Below are 18,349 nucleotides of genomic sequence, written 5' to 3' on the forward strand. Positions count from 1 at the left end.
CATAGTTGTTGAACCCCAAGGTGCGCTTATGTGTCGGTCATCAACACTCGCAGTTTTGGCTCATTCTGGCCCGTTTATAGGACTATTACTCACTATTTTGGGGTCCCGGAATGATTTCCATGATTGACGAACACCGGGGTGTGTTTAGGTGTCGGTCATCAACACTCCGAGTTTTGGCTGATTCTGGCCCGTTTCATCGACTATCACTCATTGATTTGGTGTCCCTGAACAATTTCCATGATTCATGAATCCCGGGGTGCGTTTACATGTCGGTCATCGACATTCGCAGTTTTGGCCGATTCTGGCCCGTTTCTTGGACTATTACTCACCATTTTGGGGTCCCAAAGCGATTTCCATGGTTGTCGAACCGCAAGGTGTGCTTATGTGTTGGTCGTCAAGACTCGCTGTTTGGGCCGATTCTGGCCCATTCCATGGACTATTACTCGTTGATTTGGGGTCCCTAAGCGATTTCCCTGATTGACGAACCTCACGGTACATTTACGTATTATTCATCCATAATCGTAGGTTTGTCCGATTCTGGGCTCTTTCATGGAGTATTACTCACCATTTTGGGGTCCCAAAGCGATATCCATGGTTGTCGAACCCCAAGATGTGCTTATATGTTGGTCGTCAAGACTCCCAGTTTGGGCCGATTCTGGCCCGTTTCTTGGACTATTACTCAGGTTTGGGGTCTCGAAGTGATTTCAACGATTGACGAACCCAGGGCACGTTTACGTGTCGGTCATCAACACTCACAATTTTGGCCTATTCTGGTCCGTTTCATGCACTATTACTCAGTGTTTTGGGGTCCTAGAGCGATTTCCTCGATTGACGATCCCCGGGGTGCGTTTACGTGTCCATCGTCAACACTCACAGTTTTGGCCAATTCTTACCCGTTTCGTTGACTGTTACTCACTGATTTTGGGCCCGATGCGATTTCCATAGTTATTGAACGCCAAGGTGCGCATACGTGTCAGTCATCAACACTCGCAGTTTTGGCCGATTCTGGCCCGTTTCTAGGACTATTACTCACTAATTTGGGGTCCCGGAGTGATTTCCACGATTGACGAACACCGGGGTGTGTTTAGTTGTCGGTCATCAACACTCACAGTTTTGGCGAATTCTGGCCAATTTCGTGGACTATCACTCATTCATTTGGTGTCCCTGAACGATTTCCATGATTCACGAATCCCGGGGTGCATTCACGTGTCGGTCACGAACAATCGCAGTTTTGGTCGATTCTGGCCCGTTTCTTGGATTATTACTCACCATTTTGGGGTCCTAAAGCGATTTTCATGGTTGTCGAACCCCAAGGTGTGCATATGTGTTGGTTGTCAAGACTCGCAGTTTGGGCCGATTCCGGCCCTTTTTATGGACTATTACTTATTGATTATGGGTCCCTGAGAGATTTCCATGATTGACGAACCCCGCGGTACGTTTATGTATCGTTCATCAATAATCCTACATTTGTCCGATTCTGGGCTCTTTCATGGAGTATTACTCACCATTTTCGGGTCCCAAAGCTATTTCCATGGTTGTCGAACCCAAGATGTGCTTATATGTTGGTCGTCAAGACTCGTAGTTTTGGCCGATTCTGGCCCGTTTCTTGGACTATTACTCAGTTTTGGGGTCCCGAAGTGATTTCCACGATTACGAACCCCAGGGCACGTTTACTTGTCATTCATCAACACTCACAATTTTGGCCTATTCTGGTCCGTTTCATGCACTATTACTCAGTGTTTTGGGGTCCCAGAGCGATTTCCACGATTGACGATCCCCGGGGTGCGTTTACATGTCCGTCGTCAACACTCACAATTTTGGCCAATTCTCACCCGTTTCATTGACTATTACTCACCGATTTTGGGCCCGAAGCGATTTCCAGAGTTGTTGAACCCCAAGGTGCGCTTACGTGTCGGTCACCAACACTCGCAGTTTTGGCCGATTCTGGCCCGTTTCTAGGACTATTACTCACTAATTTGGGGTCCCGGAGTGATTTCCACGATTGACGAACACCGGGGTGTGTTTAGTTGTCGGTCATCAACACTCACAGTTTTGGCGAATTCTGGCCAATTTCGTGGACTATCACTCATTCATTTGGTGTCCCTGAACGATTTCCATGATTCACGAATCTCGGGGTGCATTCACGTGTCGGTCACGAACAATCGCAGTTTTGGTCGATTCTGGCCCGTTTCTTGGATTATTACTCACCATTTTGGGGTCCCAAAGCGATTTTCATGGTTGTCGAACCCCAGGTGTGCATATGTGTTGGTTGTCAAGACTCGCAGTTTGGGCCGATTCTGGCCCTTTTTATGGACTATTACTTATTGATTATGGGTCCCTGAGCGATTTCCATGATTGACGAACCCCGCGGTACATTTATGTATCGTTCATCAATAATCCTACATTTGTCCGATTCTGGGCTCTTTCATGGAGTATTACTCACCATTTTCGGGTCCCAAAGCTATTTCCATGGTTGTCGAACCCAAGATGTGCTTATATGTTGGTCGTCAAGACTCGTAGTTTTGGCCGATTCTGGCCCGTTTCTTGGACTATTACTCAGTTTTGGGGTCTCGAAGTGATTTCCACGATTGACGAACCCAGGGCACGTTTACGTGTCGGTCATCAACACTCACAATTTTGGCCTATTCTGGTCCGTTTCATGCACTATTACTCAGTGTTTTGGGGTCCTAGAGCGATTTCCACGATTGACGATCTCCGGGGTGCGTTTACGTGTCCGTCGTCAACACTCACAGTTTTGGCCAATTCTCACCCGTTTCATTGACTATTACTCACCGATTTTGGGCCCGAAGCGATTTCCAGAGTTGTTGAACCCCAAGGTGCGCTTACGTGTCGGTCACCAACACTCGCAGTTTGGCTGATTCTGGCTCGTTTCTTGGACTATTACTCACTGATTTGGGGTCCTGGAGTGATTTCCACGATTGCCGAACCCCGGGATGCGTTTACATGTCTGTCATCAACACTCACAGTTTTGGCGAATTCTGGCCAATTTCGTGGACTATCACTCATTCATTTGGTGTCCCTGAACGATTTCCATGATTCACGAATCTCGGGGTGCATTCACGTGTCGGTCACGAACAATCGCAGTTTTGGTCGATTCTGGCCCGTTTCTTGGATTATTACTCACCATTTTGGGGTCCCAAAGCGATTTTCATGGTTGTCGAACCCCAGGTGTGCATATGTGTTGGTTGTCAAGACTCGCAGTTTGGGCCGATTCTGGCCCTTTTTATGGACTATTACTTATTGATTATGGGTCCCTGAGCGATTTCCATGATTGACGAACCCCGCGGTACGTTTATGTATCGTTCATCAATAATCCTACATTTGTCCGATTCTGGGCTCTTTCGTGGAGTATTACTCACCATTTTGGGGTCCCAAAGCTATTTCCATGGTTGTCGAACCCAAGATGTGCTTATATGTTTGTCGTCAAGACTCGCAGTTTGGGCCGATTCTGGCCCGTTTCTTGGACTATTACTCAGTTTTGGGGTCTCGAAGTGATTTCCACGATTGACGAACCCAGGGCACGTTTACGTGTCGGTCATCAACACTCACAATTTTGGCCTATTCTGGTCCGTTTCATGCACTATTACTCAGTGTTTTGGGGTCCTAGAGCGATTTCCACGATTGACGATCTCCGGGGTGCGTTTACGTGTCCATCATCAACACTCACAGTTTTGGCCAATTCTTACCCCTTTCGTTGACTATTACTCACCGATTTTGGGCCCGATGCGATTTCCATAGTTATTGAACGCCAAGGTGCGCATACGTGTCAGTCATCAACACTCGCAGTTTTGGCCGATTCTGGCCCGTTTCTAGGACTATTACTCACTAATTTGGGGTCCCGGAGTGATTTCCACGATTGACGAACACCGGGGTGTGTTTAGTTGTCGGTCATCAACACTCACAGTTTTGGCGAATTCTGGCCAATTTCGTGGACTATCACTCATTCATTTGGTGTCCCAGAACGATTTCCATGATTCACGAATCTCGGGGTGCATTCACGTGTCGGTCACGAACAATCGCAGTTTTGGTCGATTCTGGCCCGTTTCTTGGATTATTACTCACCATTTTGGGGTCCCAAAGCGATTTTCATGGTTGTCGAACCCCAGGTGTGCATATGTGTTGGTTGTCAAGACTCGCAGTTTGGGCCGATTCTGGCCCTTTTTATGGACTATTACTTATTGATTATGGGTCCCTGAGCGATTTCAATGATTGACGAACCCCGCGGTACGTTTATGTATCGTTCATCAATAATCCTACATTTGTCCGATTCTGGGCTCTTTCATGGAGTATTACTCACCATTTTGGGGTCCCAAAGCTATTTCCATGGTTGTCGAACCCAAGATGTGCTTATATGTTGGTCGTCAATACTCGCAGTTTTGGCCGATTCTGGCCCGTTTCTTGGACTATTACTCAGTTTTGGGGTCTCGAAGTGATTTCCACGATTGACGAACCCAGGGCATGTTTACGTGTCGGTCATCAACACTCACAATTTTGGCCTATTCTGGTCCGTTTCATGCACTATTACTCAGTGTTTTGGGGTCCTAGAGCGATTTCCACGATTGACGATCTCCGGGGTGCGTTTACGTGTCCATCGTCAACACTCACAGTTTTGGCCAATTCTTACCCGTTTCGTTGACTATTACTCACCGATTTTGGGCCCGATGCGATTTCCATAGTTATTGAACGCCAAGGTGCGCATACGTGTCAGTCATCAACACTCGCAGTTTTGGCCGATTCTGGCCCGTTTCTAGGACTATTACTCACTAATTTGGGGTCCCGGAGTGATTTCCACGATTGACGAACACCGGGGTGTGTTTAGTTGTCGGTCATCAACACTCACAGTTTTGGCGAATTCTGGCCAATTTCGTGGACTATCACTCATTCATTTGGTGTCCCTGAACGATTTCCATGATTCACGAATCTCGGGGTGCATTCACGTGTCGGTCACGAACAATCGCAGTTTTGGTCGATTCTGGACCGTTTCTTGGATTATTACTCACCATTTTGGGGTCCCAAAGCGATTTTCATGGTTGTCGAACCCCAGGTGTGCATATGTGTTGGTTGTCAAGACTCGCAGTTTGGGCCGATTCTCGCCCTTTTTATGGACTATTACTTATTGATTATGGGTCCCTGAGCGATTTCCATGATTGACGAACCCCGCGGTACGTTTATGTATCGTTCATCAATAATCCTACATTTGTCCGATTCTGGGCTCTTTCATGGAGTATTACTCACCATTTTGGGGTCCCAAAGCTATTTCCATGGTTGTCGAACCCAAGATGTGCTTATATGTTTGTCGTCAAGACTCGCAGTTTGGGCCGATTCTGGCCCGTTTCTTGGACTATTACTCAGTTTTGGGGTCTCGAAGTGATTTCCACGATTGACGAACCCAGGGCACGTTTACGTGTCGGTCATCAACACTCACAATTTTGGCCTATTCTGGTCCGTTTCATGCACTATTACTCAGTGTTATGGGGTCCTAGAGCGATTTCCACGATTGACGATCTCCGGGGTGCGTTTACGTGTCCATCGTCAACACTCACAGTTTTGGCCAATTCTTACCCGTTTCGTTGACTATTACTCACCGATTTTGGGCCCGATGCGATTTCCATAGTTATTGAACACCAAGGTGCGCATACGTGTCAGTCTTCAACACTCGCAGTTTTGGCCGATTCTGGCCCGTTTCTAGGACTATTACTCACTAATTTGGGGTCCCGGAGTGATTTCCACGATTGACGAACACCGGGGTGTGTTTAGTTGTCGGTCATCAACACTCACAGTTTTGGCGAATTCTGGCCAATTTCGTGGACTATCACTCATTCATTTGGTGTCCCTGAACGATTTCCATGATTCACGAATCTCGGGGTGCATTCACGTGTCGGTCACGAACAATCGCAGTTTTGGTCGATTCTGGCCCGTTTCTTGGATTATTACTCACCATTTTGGGGTCCCAAAGCGATTTTCATGGTTGTCGAACCCCAGGTGTGCATATGTGTTGGTTGTCAAGACTCGCAGTTTGGGCCGATTCTGGCCCTTTTTATGGACTATTACTTATTGATTATGGGTCCCTGAGCGATTTCCATGATTGACGAACCCCGCGGTACGTTTATGTATCGTTCATCAATAATCCTACATTTGTCCGATTCTGGGCTCTTTCATGGAGTATTACTCACCATTTTGGGGTCCCAAAGCTATTTCCATGGTTGTCGAACCCAAGATGTGCTTATATGTTGGTCGTCAAGACTCGCAGTTTTGGCCGATTCTGGCCCGTTTCTTGGACTATTACTCAGCTTTGGGGTCTCGAAGTGATTTCCACGATTGACGAACCCAGGGCACGTTTACGTGTCGGTCATCAACACTCACAATTTTGGCCTATTCTGGTCCGTTTCATGCACTATTACTCAGTGTTTTGGGGTCCTAGAGCGATTTCCACGATTGACGATCTCCGGGGTGCGTTTACGTGTCCATCGTCAACACTCACAGTTTTGGCCAATTCTTACCCGTTTCGTTGACTATTACTCACCGATTTTGGGCCCGATGCGATTTCCATAGTTATTGAACGCCAAGGTGCGCATACGTGTCAGTCATCAACACTCGCAGTTTTGGCCGATTCTGGCCCGTTTCTAGGACTATTACTCACTAATTTGGGGTCCCGGAGTGATTTCCACGATTGACGAACACCGGGGTGTGTTTAGTTGTCGGTCATCAACACTCACAGTTTTGGCGAATTCTGGCCAATTTCGTGGACTATCACTCATTCATTTGGTGTCCCTGAACGATTTCCATGATTCACGAATCTCGGGGTGCATTCACGTGTCGGTCACGAACAATCGCAGTTTTGGTCGATTCTGGACCGTTTCTTGGATTATTACTCACCATTTTGGGGTCCCAAAGCGATTTTCATGGTTGTCGAACCCCAGGTGTGCATATGTGTTGGTTGTCAAGACTCGCAGTTTGGGCCGATTCTCGCCCTTTTTATGGACTATTACTTATTGATTATGGGTCCCTGAGCGATTTCCATGATTGACGAACCCCGCGGTACGTTTATGTATCGTTCATCAATAATCCTACATTTGTCCGATTCTGGGCTCTTTCATGGAGTATTACTCACCATTTTGGGGTCCCAAAGCTATTTCCATGGTTGTCGAACCCAAGATGTGCTTATATGTTTGTCGTCAAGACTCGCAGTTTGGGCCGATTCTGGCCCGTTTCTTGGACTATTACTCAGTTTTGGGGTCTCGAAGTGATTTCCACGATTGACGAACCCAGGGCACGTTTACGTGTCGGTCATCAACACTCACAATTTTGGCCTATTCTGGTCCGTTTCATGCACTATTACTCAGTGTTATGGGGTCCTAGAGCGATTTCCACGATTGACGATCTCCGGGGTGCGTTTACGTGTCCATCGTCAACACTCACAGTTTTGGCCAATTCTTACCCGTTTCGTTGACTATTACTCACCGATTTTGGGCCCGATGCGATTTCCATAGTTATTGAACACCAAGGTGCGCATACGTGTCAGTCTTCAACACTCGCAGTTTTGGCCGATTCTGGCCCGTTTCTAGGACTATTACTCACTAATTTGGGGTCCCGGAGTGATTTCCACGATTGACGAACACCGGGGTGTGTTTAGTTGTCGGTCATCAACACTCACAGTTTTGGCGAATTCTGGCCAATTTCGTGGACTATCACTCATTCATTTGGTGTCCCTGAACGATTTCCATGATTCACGAATCTCGGGGTGCATTCACGTGTCGGTCACGAACAATCGCAGTTTTGGTCGATTCTGGCCCGTTTCTTGGATTATTACTCACCATTTTGGGGTCCCAAAGCGATTTTCATGGTTGTCGAACCCCAGGTGTGCATATGTGTTGGTTGTCAAGACTCGCAGTTTGGGCCGATTCTGGCCCTTTTTATGGACTATTACTTATTGATTATGGGTCCCTGAGCGATTTCCATGATTGACGAACCCCGCGGTACGTTTATGTATCGTTCATCAATAATCCTACATTTGTCCGATTCTGGGCTCTTTCGTGGAGTATTACTCACCATTTTGGGGTCCCAAAGCTATTTCCATGGTTGTCGAACCCAAGATGTGCTTATATGTTTGTCGTCAAGACTCGCAGTTTGGGCCGATTCTGGCCCGTTTCTTGGACTATTACTCAGTTTTGGGGTCTCGAAGTGATTTCCACGATTGACGAACCCAGGGCACGTTTACGTGTCGGTCATCAACACTCACAATTTTGGCCTATTCTGGTCCGTTTCATGCACTATTACTCAGTGTTTTGGGGTCCTAGAGCGATTTCCACGATTGACGATCTCCGGGGTGCGTTTACGTGTCCATCGTCAACACTCACAGTTTTGGCCAATTCTTACCCGTTTCGTTGACTATTACTCACCGATTTTGGGCCCGATGCGATTTCCATAGTTATTGAACGCCAAGGTGCGCATACGTGTCAGTCATCAACACTCGCAGTTTTGGCCGATTCTGGCCCGTTTCTAGGACTATTACTCACTAATTTGGGGTCCCGGAGTGATTTCCACGATTGACGAACACCGGGGTGTGTTTAGTTGTCGGTCATCAACACTCACAGTTTTGGCGAATTCTGGCCAATTTCGTGGACTATCACTCATTCATTTGGTGTCCCTGAACGATTTCCATGATTCACGAATCTCGGGGTGCATTCACGTGTCGGTCACGAACAATCGCAGTTTTGGTCGATTCTGGCCCGTTTCTTGGATTATTACTCACCATTTTGGGGTCCCAAAGCGATTTTCATGGTTGTCGAACCCCAGGTGTGCATATGTGTTGGTTGTCAAGACTCGCAGTTTGGGCCGATTCTGGCCCTTTTTATGGACTATTACTTATTGATTATGGGTCCCTGAGCGATTTCCATGATTGACGAACCCCGCGGTACGTTTATGTATCGTTCATCAATAATCCTACATTTGTCCGATTCTGGGCTCTTTCATGGAGTATTACTCACCATTTTGGGGTCCCAAAGCTATTTCCATGGTTGTCGAACCCAAGATGTGCTTATATGTTGGTCGTCAAGACTCGCAGTTTTGGCCGATTCTGGCCCGTTTCTTGGACTATTACTCAGTTTTGGGGTCTCGAAGTGATTTCCACGATTGACGAACCCAGGGCACGTTTACGTGTCGGTCATCAACACTCACAATTTTGGCCTATTCTGGTCCGTTTCATGCACTATTACTCAGTGTTTTGGGGTCCTAGAGCGATTCCCACGATTGACGATCTCCGGGGTGCGTTTACGTGTCCATCGTCAACACTCACAGTTTTGGCCAATTCTTACCCGTTTCGTTGACTATTACTCACCGATTTTGGGCCCGATGCGATTTCCATAGTTATTGAACGCCAAGGTGCGCATACGTGTCAGTCATCAACACTCGCAGTTTTGGCCGATTCTGGCCCGTTTCTAGGACTATTACTCACTAATTTGGGGTCCCGGAGTGATTTCCATGATTGACGAACACCGGGGTGTGTTTAGTTCTCGGTCATCAACACTCACAGTTTTGGCGAATTCTGGCCAATTTCGTGGACTATCACTCATTCATTTGGTGTCCCTGAACGATTTCCATGATTCACGAATCTCGGGGTGCATTCACGTGTCGGTCACGAAAAATCGCAGTTTTGGTCGATTCTGGCCCGTTTCTTGGATTATTACTCACCATTTTGGGGTCCCAAAGCGATTTTCATGGTTGTCGAACCCCAGGTGTGCATATGTGTTGGTTGTCAAGACTCGCAGTTTGGGCCGATTCTGGCCCTTTTTATGGACTATTACTTATTGATTATGGGTCCCTGAGCGATTTCCATGATTGACGAACCCCGCGGTACGTTTATGTATCGTTCATCAATAATCCTACATTTGTCCGATTCTGGGCTCTTTCATGGAGTATTACTCACCATTTTGGGGTCCCAAAGCTATTTCCATGGTTGTCGAACCCAAGATGTGCTTATATGTTGGTCGTCAAGACTCGCAGTTTTGGCCGATTCTGGCCCGTTTCTTGGACTATTACTCAGTTTTGGGGTCTCGAAGTGATTTCCACGATTGACGAACCCAGGGAACGTTTACGTGTCGGTCATCAACACTCACAATTTTGGCCTATTCTGGTCCGTTTCATGCACTATTACTCAGTGTTTTGGGGTCCTAGAGCGATTTCCACGATTGACGATCCCCGGGGTGCGTTTACATGTCTGTCGTCAACACTCACAATTTTGGCCAATTCTCACCCGTTTCATTGACTATTACTCACCGATTTTGGGCCTGATGCGATTTCCATAGTTATTGAACGCCAAGGTGCGCATACGTGTCAGTCATCAACACTCGCAGTTTTGGCCGATTCTGGCCCGTTTCTAGGACTATTACTCACTAATTTGGGGTCCCGGAGTGATTTCCACGATTGACGAACACCGGGGTGTGTTTAGTTGTCGGTCATCAACACTCACAGTTTTGGTGAATTCTGGCCAATTTCGTGGACTATCACTCATTCATTTGGTGTCCCTGAACGATTTCCATGATTCACGAATCTCGGGGTGCATTCACGTGTCGGTCACGAACAATCGCAGTTTTGGTCGATTCTGGCCCGTTTCTTGGATTATTACTCACCATTTTGGGGTCCCAAAGCGATTTTCATGGTTGTCGAACCCCAGGTGTGCATATGTGTTGGTTGTCAAGACTCGCAGTTTGGGCCGATTCTGGCCCTTTTTATGGACTATTACTTATTAATTATGGGTCCCTGAGCGATTTCCATGATTGACGAACCCCGCGGTACGTTTATGTATCGTTCATCAATAATCCTACATTTGTCCGATTCTGGGCTCTTTCATGGAGTATTACTCACCATTTTGGGGTCCCAAAGCTATTTCCATGGTTGTCGAACCCAAGATGTGCTTATATGTTGGTCGTCAAGACTCGCAGTTTTGGCCGATTCTGGCCCGTTTCTTGGACTATTACTCAGTTTTGGGGTCTCGAAGTGATTTCCACGATTGACGAACCCAGGGCACGTTTACGTGTCGGTCATCAACACTCACAATTTTGGCCTATTCTGGTCCGTTTCATGCACTATTACTCAGTGTTTTGGGGTCCTAGAGCGATTTCCACGATTGACGATCTCCGGGGTGTGTTTACGTGTCCATCGTCAACACTCACAGTTTTGGCCAATTCTTACCCATTTCGTTGACTATTACTCACCGATTTTGGGCCCGATGCGATTTCCATAGTTATTGAACGCCAAGGTGCGCATACGTGTCAGTCATCAACACTCGCAGTTTTGGCCGATTCTGGCCCGTTTCTAGGACTATTACTCACTAATTTGGGGTCCCGGAGTGATTTCCACGATTGACGAACACCGGGGTGTGTTTAGTTGTCGGTCATCAACACTCACAGTTTTGGCGAATTCTGGCCAATTTCGTGGACTATCACTCATTCATTTGGTGTCCCTGAACGATTTCCATGATTCACGAATCTCGGGGTGCATTCACGTGTCGGTCACGAACAATCGCAGTTTTGGTCGATTCTGGCCCGTTTCTTGGATTATTACTCACCATTTTGGGGTGCCAAAGCGATTTTCATGGTTGTCGAACCCCAAGGTGTGCATATGTGTTGGTTGTCAAGACTCGCAGTTTGGGCCGATTCTGGCCCTTTTTATGGACTATTACTTATTCATTATGGGTCCCTGAGCGATTTCCATGATTGACGAACCCCGCGGTACGTTTATGTATCGTTCATCAATAATCCTACATTTGTCCGATTCTAGGCTCTTTCATGGAGTATTACTCACCATTTTGGGGTCCCAAAGCTATTTCCATGGTTGTCGAACCCAAGATGTGCTTATATGTTGGTCGTCAAGACTCGCAGTTTTGGCCGATTCTGGCCCGTTTCTTGGACTATTACTCAGTTTTGGGGTCCCGAAGTGATTTCCACGATTACGAACCCCAGGGAACGTTTACTTGTCATTCATCAACACTCACAATTTTGGCCTATTCTGGTTCGTTTCATGCACTATTAGTCAGTGTTTTGGGGTCCCAGAGCGATTTCCACGATTGACGATCCCCGGGGTGCGTTTACATGTCTGTCGTCAACACTCACAATTTTGGCCAATTCTCACCCGTTTCATTGACTATTACTCACCGATTTTGGGCCCGAAGCCATTTCCGGAGTTGTTGAACCCCAAGGTGCGCTTACGTGTCGGTCATCAACACTCGCAGTTTGGCCGATTCTGGCTCGTTTCTTGGACTATTACTCACTGATTTGGGGTCCTGGAGTGATTTCCACGATTGCCGAACCCCGGGATGCGTTTACATGTCTGTCATCAACAATCTTGGCTTTTCTCGATTCTGACCCGTTTCATGGACTATTACTCACCATTTTAGGGTCCCAAAGCGATTTCCATGGTTGTTGAACCCAAAGTGCGCTTATGTGTCGGTCATCAACACTCACAGTTTTGGCCGATTCAGGCCCGTTTCCTGGACTATTACTCAGTTTTGGGGTCCCGGAGCGATTTCCACGATTGACAAACTCCGGGGTGCGTTTATGTGTAGGTCATCAACACTCACGACTTTTGTTGATTATGACCCGTTTCATGGACTATTACTCACCATTTTGGGGTCCCAAAGCGATATCCCCGAATGACGATCCCCGGGGTGCATTTAGGTGACCGTCGTCAACACTCATAGTTTTGGCCAATTCTGACCCGTTTGGTTGACTATTACTCACCGATTTTTGGCCCGAAGTGATTTCCATAGTTGTTGAACCCCAAGTTGCGCTTACATGTCGGTCGTCAACACTTGCAGTTTGGCCGATTCTGGCTCGTTTCTTGGACTATTAGTCACTGTTTTGGGGTCCCGGAGTGAGTTCCATGATTTATGAACCCCTGGGTGCGTTTACGTGTCGGTCATCAACACTCGCGGCTTTTGTCAATTCTGACCCATTTCATGGACTATTACTCACCGTTTTGCGGTCCCAAAGCGACTTCCATGGTTTTTTAACCCCAAGGTGCGCTTACGTGTCGGTCATCAACAATCACAGTTTTAGCTGATTCTGGCCCGTTTCTTGGACTATTACTCAGCTTTGGGGTCCCGGAATGATTTCTACGATTGACGAACACCGGGGTGCATTCATGTGTCGGTCATCAACACTCGCAGTTTGGGCCGATTCTGGCCCATTTCATGGACTATTACTCACTGATTTGGGGTCCCTGAGCGATTTCCATGATTGACGAACCCCGGGGTGCGTTTATGTATCGTTTATCAACATTCCTAGGTTTTTCCGATGCTGGGCTCTTTCATGGACTACTACTCACAGTTTGGGGGTCCGGAAGCAATTTCCATGGTTGTCGAACCCGAAGGTGTGCTTACGTGTTGGTCGTCAAGAGTCGCAGTTTGGGCCGATTCTGGCCCGTTTCTTGGACTATTGCTCAGTTTTGGGGTCCCAAAGTGATTTCCATTATTGACGAATCCTGGGGTGCGTTTACGTGTCGGTCATCAATACTCACAATTTTGGCTGATTCTGGTCCATTTCGTGCACTATTACTCACCGTTTTGGGGCCCAGAACGATTTCCACAATTGACGATCCCCAGGGTGCATTTACGAGTCAGTCGTCAACACACATAGTTTTGGAAAATTCTGATCCGTTTCGTGGACTATTACTCACCGTTTTGGGGTCCAGAAAAATCTCCATAGTTGTTGAACCCCAAGGTGCGCTTATGTGTCGGTCATCAACACTCGCAGTTTTGGCTTATTCTGGCCTGTTTCTAGGACTATTACTCACTATTTTGGGGTCCCGGAGTGATTTCCATGATTGACGAACACCAGGGTGTGTTTAGGTGTCGGTCATCAACACTCCGAGTTTTGGCTGATTCTGGCCCGTTTCGTCGACTATCACTCATTGATTTGGTGTCCCTGAACGATTTCCATGATTCATGAATCCCGGGGTGCATTTACGTGTCGGTCATCAACATTCGCAGTTTTGGCCGATTCTGGCCCGTTTCTTGGACTATTACTCACCATTTTGGGGTCCCAAAGCGATTTCCATGGTTGTCGAACCCCAAGGTGTGCTTATGTGTTGGTCGTCAAGACTCGCTGTTTGGGCCGATTCTGGCCCATTTCATGGACTATTACTCATTGATTTGGGGTCCCTAAGCGATTTCCATGATTGGCGAACCTCACGGTATGTTTACGTATTGTTCATCCATACTCGTATGTTTGTCCGATTCTGGGCTCTTTCATGGAGTATGGCTTGTCCGGAAAGAGGTGGACTTAATGATTATTCGTTCGCCGGAACCAGAAGTAAAAATTGTTGTGGATAGGGATCCTGTAAAAACATCTTTTGAGGAATGGGCCAGACCCGGCCATTTCTCAAACTCACCATTTTGGGGTCCCAAAGCGATTTCCATGGTTGTCGAACCCCAAGGTGTGCTTATATGTTGGTCGTCAAGACTCGCAGTTTGGGCCGATTCTGGCCCGTTTCTTGGACTACTACTCAGTTTTGGGGTCTCGAAGTGATTTCCACGATTGACGAACCCAGGGCACGTTTACGTGTCGGTCATCAACACTCACAATTTTGGCCTATTCTGGTCCGTTTCATGCACTATTACTCAGTGTTTTGGGGTCCCAGAGCGATTTCCACGATTGACGATCCCCGGGGTGCGTTTACTTGTCCATCGTCAACACTCACAGTTTTGGCCAATTCTGACCGGTTTCGTTGACTCTTACTCACTGATTTTGGGCCCGAAACGATTTCCATAGTTATTGAACGCCAAGGTGCGCATACGTGTCGGTCATCAACACTCGCAGTTTTGGCCGATTCTGGCCCGTTTGTAGGACTATTACTGACTAATTTGGGGTCCCGGAGTGATTTCCACGATTGACGAACACCGGGGTGTGTTTAGTTGTCGGTCCTCAACACTCACAGTTTTGGCGGATTCTGGCAAATTTCGTGGACTATCACTCATTCATTTGGTGTCCCTGAATGATTTCCATGATTCACGAATCCCGGGGTGCGTTCACGTGTCGGTCACGAACAATCACAGTTTTGGCCGATTCTGGCCCGTTTCTTGGACTATTACTCACCATTTTGGGGTCCCAAAGCGATTTTCATCGTTGTCGAAGCCCAAGCTGTGCATATGTGTTGGTCGTCAAGACTCGCAGTTTGGGCCGATTCTGGCCCTTTTTATGGACTATTACTTATTGATTATGGGTCCCTGAGCGATTTCCATGATTGATGAACCCCACGGTACGTTTATCTATCGTTCATCAATAATCCTACATTTTTCCGATTCTGGGCTCTTTCATGGAGTATTACTCACCATTTTGGGGTCCCAAAGCTATTTCCATGGTTGTCGAACCCAAGATGTGCTTATATGTTGGTCGTCAAGACTCGCAGTTTTGGCTGATTCTGGCCCGTTCCTTGGACTATTACTCAGTTTTGCGGTCCCGAAGTGATTTCCACGATTACGAACCCCAGGACACGTTTACGTGTCGGTCATCAACACTCACAATTTTGGCCTATTCTGGTCCGTTTCATGCACTATTACTCAGTGTTTTGGGGTCCCAGAGCGATTTCCACGATTGACGATCCCCGGGGTGCGTTTACGTGTCCATCGTCAACACTCACAGTTTTGGCCAATTCTGACCGGTTTCGTTGACTATTACTCACCGATTTTGGGCCCGAAATGATTTCCATAGTTACTGAACGCCAAGGTGCGCATACGTGTCGGTCATCAACAATCGCGGCTTTTGTCGATTCTGACCCATTTCATGGACTATTACTCACCATTTTGGGGTCCCAAAGCGACTTCCATGGTTGTTTAACCCCAAGGTGCGCTTACGTGTCGGTCATCAACAATCACAGTTTTAGCTGATTCTGGCCCGTTTCTTGGACTATTACTCAGCTTTGGGGCCCCGGAGTGATTTCTACGATTGACGAACACCGGGGTGCATTCATGTGTCGGTCATCAACACTCGCAGTTTGGGCCGATTCTGGCCCATTTCATGGACTATTACTCACTGATTTGGGGTCCGTGAGCGATTTCCATGATTGACGAACCCCGGGGTGTGTTTATGTATCGTTTATCAACATTCCTAGGTTTTTCCGATGCTGGGCTCTTTCATGGACTACTACTCACAGTTTGGTGGTCCGGAAGCGATTTCCATGGTTGTCGAACCCGAAGGTGTGCTTACGTGTTGGTCGTCAAGAGTCGCAGTTTGGGCCGACTCTGGCCCGTTTCTTGGACTATTACTCAGTTTGGGGTCCCAAAGTGATTTCCACGATTGACGAATCCTGGGGTGCGTTTACGTGTCGGTCATCAATACTCACAATTTTGGCTGATTCTGGTCCATTTCGTGCACTATTACGCACCGTTTTAGGGCCCAGAACGATTTCCACAATTGACGATCCCCGAGGTGCGTTTACCTGTCCGTCGTCAACACACATAGTTTTGGAAAATTCTGACCGTTTCGTGGACTATTACTCACCGTTTTGGGGTCCCGAAAAATCTCCATAGTTGTTGAACCCCAAGGTGCGCTTATGTGTCGGTCATCAACACTCGCAGTTTTGGCTTATTCTGGCCCGTTTCTAGGACTATTACTCACTATTTTGGGGTCCCGGAGTGATTTCCATGATTGACGAACACCGGGGTGTGTTTAGGTGTCGGTCATCAACACTCCGAGTTTTGGCTGATTCTGGCCCGTTTCGTCGACTATCACTCATTGATTTGGTGTCCCTGAACGATTTCCATGATTCATGAATCCCGGGGTGCATTTACGTGTCGGTCATCAACATTCGCAGTTTTGGCCGATTCTGGCCCGTTTCTTGGAGTATTACTCACCATTTTGGGGTCCCAAAGCGATTTCCATGGTTGTCGAACCCCAAGGTGTGCTTATGTGTTGGTCGTCAAGACTCGCTGTTTGGGCCGATTCTGGCCCATTTCATGGACTATTACTCATTGATTTGGGGTCCCTAAGCGATTTCCATGATTGGCGAACCTCACGGTATGTTTACGTATTGTTCATCCATAATCGTAGGTTTGTCCGATTCTGGGCTCTTTCATGGAGTATGGCTTGTCCGGAAAGAGGAGGACTTAATGATTATTCGTTCGCCGGAACTAGAAGTAAAAATTGTTGTGGATAGGGATCCTGTAAAAACATCTTTTGAGGAATGGGCCAGACCCGGCCATTTCTCAAACTCACCATTTTGGGGTCCCAAAGCGATTTCCAGGGTTGTTGAACCCCAAGGTGTGTTTATATGTTGGTCGTCAAGACTCGCAGTTTGGGCCGATTCTGGCCCGTTTCTTGGACTACTACTCAGTTTTGGGGTCTCGAAGTGATTTCCACGATTGACGAACCCAGGGCACGTTTACGTGTCGGTCATCAACACTCACAATTTTGGCCTATTCTGGTCCGTTTCATGCACTATTACTCAGTGTTTTGGGGTCCCAGAGCGATTTCCACGATTGACGATCCCCGGGGTGCGTTTACTTGTCCATCGTCAACACTCACAGTTTTGGCCAATTCTGACCGGTTTCGTTGACTATTACTCACCGATTTTGGGCCCGAAACGATTTCCATAGTTATTGAACGCCAAGGTGCGCATACGTGTCGGTCATCAACACTCGCAGTTTTGGCCGATTCTGGCCCGTTTCTAGGACTATTACTGACTAATTTGGGGTCCCGGAGTGATTTCCACGATTGACGAACACCGGGGTGTGTTTAGTTGTCAGTCATCAACACTCACAGTTTTGGCGGATTCTGGCAAATTTCGTGGACTATCACTCATTCATTTGGTGTCCCTGAATGATTTCCATGATTCACGAATCCCGGGGTGCGTTCACGTGTCGGTCACGAACAATCACAGTTTTGGCCGATTCTGGCCCGTTTCTTGGACTATTACTCACCATTTTGGGGTCCCAAAGCGATTTTCATCGTTGTCGAAGCCCAAGGTGTGCATATGTGTTGGTCGTCAAGACTCGCAGTTTGGGTCGATTTTGGCCCTTTTTATGGACTATTACTTATTGATTATGGGTCCCTGAGCGATTTCCATGATTGATGAACCCCGCGGTACGTTTATCTATCGTTCATCAATAATCCTACATTTTTCCGATTCTGGGCTCTTTCATGGAGTATTACTCACCATTTTGGGGTCCCAAAGCTATTTCCATGGTTGTCGAACCCAAGATGTGCTTATATGTTGGTCGTCAAGACTCGCAGTTTTGGCCGATTCTGGCCCGTTCCTTGGACTATTACTCAGTTTTGCGGTCCTGAAGTGATTTCCACGATTACGAACCCCAGGGCACGTTTACGTGTCGGTC

The sequence above is a fragment of the Triticum dicoccoides genome, chromosome 6B, assembly GCF_002162155.2.
Source record: "Triticum dicoccoides isolate Atlit2015 ecotype Zavitan chromosome 6B, WEW_v2.0, whole genome shotgun sequence".
Taxonomy (NCBI): Eukaryota; Viridiplantae; Streptophyta; class Magnoliopsida; order Poales; family Poaceae; genus Triticum; species Triticum dicoccoides.